The sequence below is a fragment of the Motacilla alba genome, chromosome 15 (genome assembly GCF_015832195.1).
Source record: "Motacilla alba alba isolate MOTALB_02 chromosome 15, Motacilla_alba_V1.0_pri, whole genome shotgun sequence".
In the NCBI taxonomy this organism is placed as follows: Eukaryota; Metazoa; Chordata; class Aves; order Passeriformes; family Motacillidae; genus Motacilla; species Motacilla alba.
The window spans coordinates 2,505,891-2,512,198 of NC_052030.1; positions in this window are offsets into that span (position 1 = coordinate 2,505,891).

Below are 6,308 nucleotides of genomic sequence, written 5' to 3' on the forward strand. Positions count from 1 at the left end.
GCCAGAGAAGTCCCTTCCACACCAGGCTCTCACTGACAGGCTTGGAGACCTGCTCCTGATCAGCCATCTAAATCTAAATGCTGGGTCACTGGTGTGTAACAACCAGCCTCTGAAAGGTTGCTGGGCAGAGAAGGAAAGGCTCAAAAAAGGCTTTTATGCCTCAATTCCCACTCCAAGTTCTGCTTGTTCAAACATTTGGCTTTTTTTTTAGGCAAGAGATGTCTTTTTATCTTTGGATATAAATGGAGAAAAATAGTCAAACTGAAGAGAAATAAAAACAGTTGCTTGCTTTTCCAGGCCTTCCATGAACTGTAAACACATTTTAGAAGTGCTGAGATCTTTGAAGAACATGAAAGTCTTTGTCAGGGAGGCCACCCTCCTCAGCAGAAGGACAACTAATGTGTCATGTGCTGGCTGGACTTGCTTCCCTCTGCCAGAGCCAGTGATGGGGACACTGAGCAGCACCCCTCAAGCCAGCCAGCAGCACTTCCATGCACTGTGTCTGCTCAGGTCAGACTCCACAGCCTGGCCTCCAGTGCCTGGCCCATATACTCCCCCAGGGGCCTGTGGCTGCTCTCAGTGGTTTAGAACTGCTTGCTAAGATGCTTAGAGCCAGTATAATCTGTGCACTTAGTGGTTTCAAATTCCAAAAGAAGCTTAGCAGCACCAGGTGCTGCCTTCAGCCTCTCCTGCAGGGGCTTAAGATGGTTTAATTCTTTTATGAAACCATAACTCCAGCCCATAGCTTTCATCTGGGGAGCTTCTAAGCCAGGTTTTCTAAAAGCTCTTCAGAAATATTTTCATGAGACACACACACACACACAAAAAAAAAGGGGATTCCAGAGGGATGTATTATAAGATCAGACATTTCTTCCTCTTAAAAGCTGGAAGTGCAAGAGCCCTATGGCAAGGTGCATTTTAAGTCCTTGCAAGGCTTTCCTCCAATGTTTCTCCTGTCTTAGATCAGCTTCTTAAAAATGGTCTAAGGTATGATAATGCCTGGGGAGGTCCCAGAGCCTTCCCCTACCTGGCCCAACAGCCTCGTGAAAGCATCTGCAGGCAAGAGCCACCTCTGTGCTCCAAACAAAGGCAGGTGGCTGAGCAGAAAAGCAGCCCCTTGGACCACAGGCTGCCCCTGGAAGTGACACTTGCCAGCATTTGCTTCACTAACTGCATTGCTCTGCTGTTTTTTAAACTCTACTGCTCCCCTTTCCAGGCTGATCAAAAGCACAAGGTGGTACAAAGGGGACTTGTGCTGCTGCCTTGAAAGGCCTCGTGCTGCTCCCAGTGACTCTCCCCTTCCTTCCTCTGGAGGGCTTCCCGAGGGTCTTGTGTGTCTGCCAAGGGAAAGCAGAGGGCTGGGAAGGACAGAAAAGGTGTTTGGAAAGCACACATAGGTCCAGGTGGCAGTGGACAGGTGCAAAAGGTGGACAGAAAGAGAGGGGAAGTGTGAGCCTGGGGCAGAGTGTGAGAAGAGCCAGAGCTTGCCACCACCTCCCTCTGCAGGCCCCCACAGGGCTGGAAGAGATGCCCCACAATGCAGGGGTGTGATTCCCTTCCTGACTGGGACAGGAGGGTCTGGCCAGCCCCACTGCTCCCAGAGTGGTGAGGAACATCTCTGGTGGTGCTTTCAGAGCTGCCTGCTCTGCCTTTCTGCCAGGCGCCAGAGCCTCTGCAGCAGGTCAGAGCAAGGCTGGGAACCCAAACCTCCCAGTGTCTTCACAGCCCACCTTAATTTGATCAAAAGAAAATTAATGTAAATGAAATGGATGCAGTGTGCTCCCAGAATGGAGGTAACAGAAATCCTCCAGGCAGCTCAGTTCCCAAACGGACTGACTGTGAAAGCAGCAGAAGCTCAGAATTCCCCCGTGCTAAGAAGTCAAGGAAATGCCATGCGTCACTGGAGCGGGCTGGTGACCTTCCCTGTGCTCACAGCAGTGTTGGCCAATCTCACTGTAACAGGTTGCTAATATTCTCTATTCAGGCAGTAAACAGCCCAGCAAATCTGCTTTTATGGGCACTGCAAGAACTTGATTAATTTGTCCAATAATGAGCAGGCCAGTGTCCATAATTATGTAGCAGAACTCTGTCCTTTTGAAAACCCATCACTGCCTCAGAGCCAGAGCACCACCAAGGGCCTCGTGGGCTGCAAAGAGAGCCTTAGCTGCAAGAAGCAAAAGGTTTCAGACCCAATGAATGTTACATGGGCTACTGCTACCATGGGCTACTGCTACCATTTCTCCATCAAATGCAGAGCCCCAGCAGTGACTGCCTGCATGCAGCTGCTTCCATCAGCACTGATGCTGCAGGAAGTCCCTAAGACTAGAGCCCAGCTGACGCTGTGTTCATCTTGCATCTCCCCATCTCCATGTACTCTGCAGTTTCAGGGAAGAAATCCCCTACTGGTTGTCATTAAGAGGAATTCTTCCCCAAAACTGCCCTGTCATGGACAGATAGACCTTCTGCAGGTCTGCTGCTTCGTTCAGTCAAGAGCTTGCAGGTATGTGGGATATGGAGCTCCCACATGAACAGCTCACGGCCGAACAGCAAGTGCATTTGCCCCTGGATACAGTGGAATTAAATCTGGAGCCTGCACTAGCTCTTTGCATGTATGTCTCCAGAGCTGCAGCTCCCTTCCCAGCAGGAGGCTCGGCTTGGAGGGATCTGCCAACAAGCTCAGAGCCACGAGAAATAACAACTTGGGAGCTCAGACAAGCTGGTTTGCAGGCAAACAAAAGCTGAAGCTGTGAAAGTGTGAAGCAGTCAATGCAGCGTCTGGCAGCACAGCCTCACCTCCGCCTTAATCCTCTTTCCCTTCTTAAACTCTAAATTAATCAATTACGCTTCCAGCCCGGCAAAATCAGTCAGAAATGTAACCTTCATCATACACAAGGCAAACATAATTAGGATTGTCATTGGAAGCCAGCTTGACCAGCATACAAATGAGAGCAGCCCCGTGATGGGCAGGCTCCCTCACGGGCAGGGATTGCGGTGACAGCCTGGCTGTGCCGGGGAAGGACAGCGGCTCCAGCAGGGACTGCCGTGGCACTGGCACTGCCCAGACCAGCCAGGGAAAGGGCTCCAGCAGGGACTGCCGTGGCACTGGCACTGCCCAGACCAGCCAGGGAAAGGGCTCCAGCAGGGACTGCCGTGGCACTGGCACTGCCCAGACCAGCCAGGGAAAGGGCTCCAGCAGGGACTGCCGTGGCACTGGCACTGCCCAGAGGGACCAGGGAAAGGGCTCCAGCAGGGACTGCCGTGGCACTGGCACTGCCCAGAGGGGCCAGGGAAAGGGCTCCAGCAGGGACTGCCGTGGCACTGGCACTGGCACTGCCCAGAGGGGCCAGGGAAAGGGCTCCAGCAGGGACTGCCGTGGCACTGGCACTGGCACTGCCCAGAGGGACCAGGGAAAGGGCTCCAGCAAGGGACTGCCGTGGCACTGGCACTGCCCAGAGGTCACCAGGGACACATCAGGCAGCGCACACTCCAGGCAGTCCCTTCTGCCTTGCCAGTGAGGAAGCCACAACCTTCCCCAGCCATAGATGGGAGCCCAAACTCCCAGCCCAGCTGCACAGGCTGCAGACCCTGCAGGGGTGGACAGCATGGAAATGAGGCCTTGGAAACCCCTGGCCACGACTGCCAGTGTGGATTCATAAATGGGGTGAGCAATGGTTATCCCCTCCCTGGCCCACTAATGGGAAACTGAGTCATGGGGGCCATGTGATAGCAAGAGCAAGGCAGGAGTGTTCAGTATTCAGTGTGTTCAGCTCAAGGCTCAAGGCTTGAGCACAATCAAAAAAATCCAAGTGAGTGCTGGCAGCCAGAGCCAAATCACAAACCCAGCGTGCTCCCAGGTAGCTCAGGGTGCAGCTGCAGCCCCATGGCTGCTGTCCCACTGCAGCAGAGGCTACAGCAGGGCTAGAGGAACTTTTAGTTAAGGATGAAATGGACTTAGTTAAGGATGAAATGGTTTCTGTACAAGTCCAAGACTCTTCAATTTGGGAAGCAGAAACCTGAGAGGGGGCACAGCAGGGGTTTATCTGAGAGTGACTTAGAGAAAATGAAAGAGGAATGACTGCCTGCTGCCTCTTCCAATATTTAAGCTACAAAAGCAACAAATGAAAACAGTGAGTGACAGATTCAGAACAAAGTAAATATTTCTTCACACAGCTGAACAGTGCCATAAGTTGCTGTGGATACCCAAAATTTTCTCAGGCTCAAAAAAGAGTTTAGGAAAAACTTGAAAAGACTATTAAATGCAGAGATGCACATCTCAGGAAATTCCTGAACTACAGATGGCTGATGGTAAGGAGAGTACGCGGCAACACACTGACCTACATCCCCCTGTTTTGATCCTCCTTGCTGGACAACCTCTATTAACCACTGCTAATTGAGGATCCCACGGGAAAGAGACCTGTGGTCTGATCCAGTACAGTTGCTCTTCTGTCCTGGTACTGATCTGAGCTCTTCCCAGTTGCCTGAAAGACAAGGAACTGGGAACATTCCCATTCCTGGGCACTTGGGTGACAAGGAGAGGTGCTTATAGCACAGAATTTGAGTGAATAGCAAAAGGATCTCTGCTTTCCATTTTTCCCATTTCTCATGTTAGGAGCAATTTTTGGTAAAATTAACTCAGTCATGCTGCACCCAGCTAGATGCAGTTGGCAGCACCATGTACCCCGCATTCAGTTTAGAAACAAGATAACATCCTTCTGAGAGGTGCTAAAATATCCACGGGGATGGGATTTCCAAGTCTCAAACCCACAGCTCGTGGTCCTTGTGAGAAACCCCAGTTCCCACTCTGTTGTACAAAACAAGCTCTTGAGCTGATCTATCTCTGTGTAAAGTTTATGGGTGCCCTTGACACTGCAGCAGAGATGAAAGAAAGGTGGGGACACTCCTGTAGATTGGTATCTCCCAGGACTTGCATGCTCACCTACTGGCTCACTCTCTCCTAGAGCTGCATTAGGACCAGAGGATGCAGACTGATGGAAGAGTCCACTCTTTCCAAGCAAACTCCTGCCTCCTCCCCTTGCTGACCATCTCAGCTATAGAAGTACATCCTCTCCCTGTCATGTGCCCTTTGGAAGCACACACAGATAGGGCAGGATTATCTCTCAGTCTACAGAGAGCTGCTGGCCAGGCATTCTCCTTCCGTGAAGCCAAGTGGAGCACTGGTGTGTTTCTCATTACCTCCTATTATCCATGCTATTGTAGTGCTCCCAGTGCTAAAGCACAGCCAGGAGACAGCTGGACTGCCCTGCAATTGTTTGTTTGTTAAGAGGATTTGCTCTGTGGCAGGATGTTTCCAAGCCACATGCAGAGGACGGGTATCTTGGTAACAATGCCATCCTCTGAGCCACTTGAGTGCCCTTGTTCTCCCACTGCCTCAGGACAATCCACCTGCTTTCACCCCCACTACGAATAAACTGCAGATTATGTTTCCCTCTGACTCTCAAGATAAGGTGTGAGACAACGGAGCCATACAAAGCCATTCTGCTGATGAACTGATCCTCTGGTTCCACATCCACTGTCACTGCTGCTCAGCAGCACTCAGAGCAGGGCAGGCAGGAGCACGGATCTGTGGCAGCCCGTCCAGCTGCCAGACAGCAGGGAAAGGCCATCGTGCACCCCTCCTTTGACATCTTTACCCACTGCTCCCTTTTGTCCTTCCCTTTGCTCCCAGTGACAATTCTGCAGCTGTAACGCTGCACCCCATATGAGTGATTTACTCTTGACCCGCCTCTCTCAAAGCTCTCTGACCAGATCCAGAAGTCCTTACTCAGCATCTACTCCCTCCAAATAGGATTAGCTTGAGTCAGTCTCAGCCGTATCTCAAGATCTGTTGATGCTAATTTCCCTCATGCAGGTGCTCAGAGCAGGGAGGGCACAAATGGGTAGATGGACAGTCAGGGCTTTTGTCTGGTCAAGCTGAGGAAAATTCTGAGACGGGCCTTCAGAATCTGACCTACCATGGCTAGAGGGCTGCACAGACACTGACAAAATCAATGCATTAGCCAGGCTGCTTTAGAGTCCAGCCCTGTTTCGTCTCTGTCTCTTCAAGCCAGACAGGGATCACCAGCAGAGTATCTGAAAGAGGCTGTCATGATGCAAAGCATACACATCTCCATCCCCATTCATGGCTCAGAGGAAGGTTGAGAAGGAAAATGATCCTTGCAGGCTCTGTAGCACAAAAAGCCATGGCCATCCCCATTCCCCCAAAGTGAAAGCCCAATAGCCACAACATTCTTCCACAGATGCATTGGGTGATGCTTGTCCACGGATGCACAGGGCAGTGGGAACCCCAG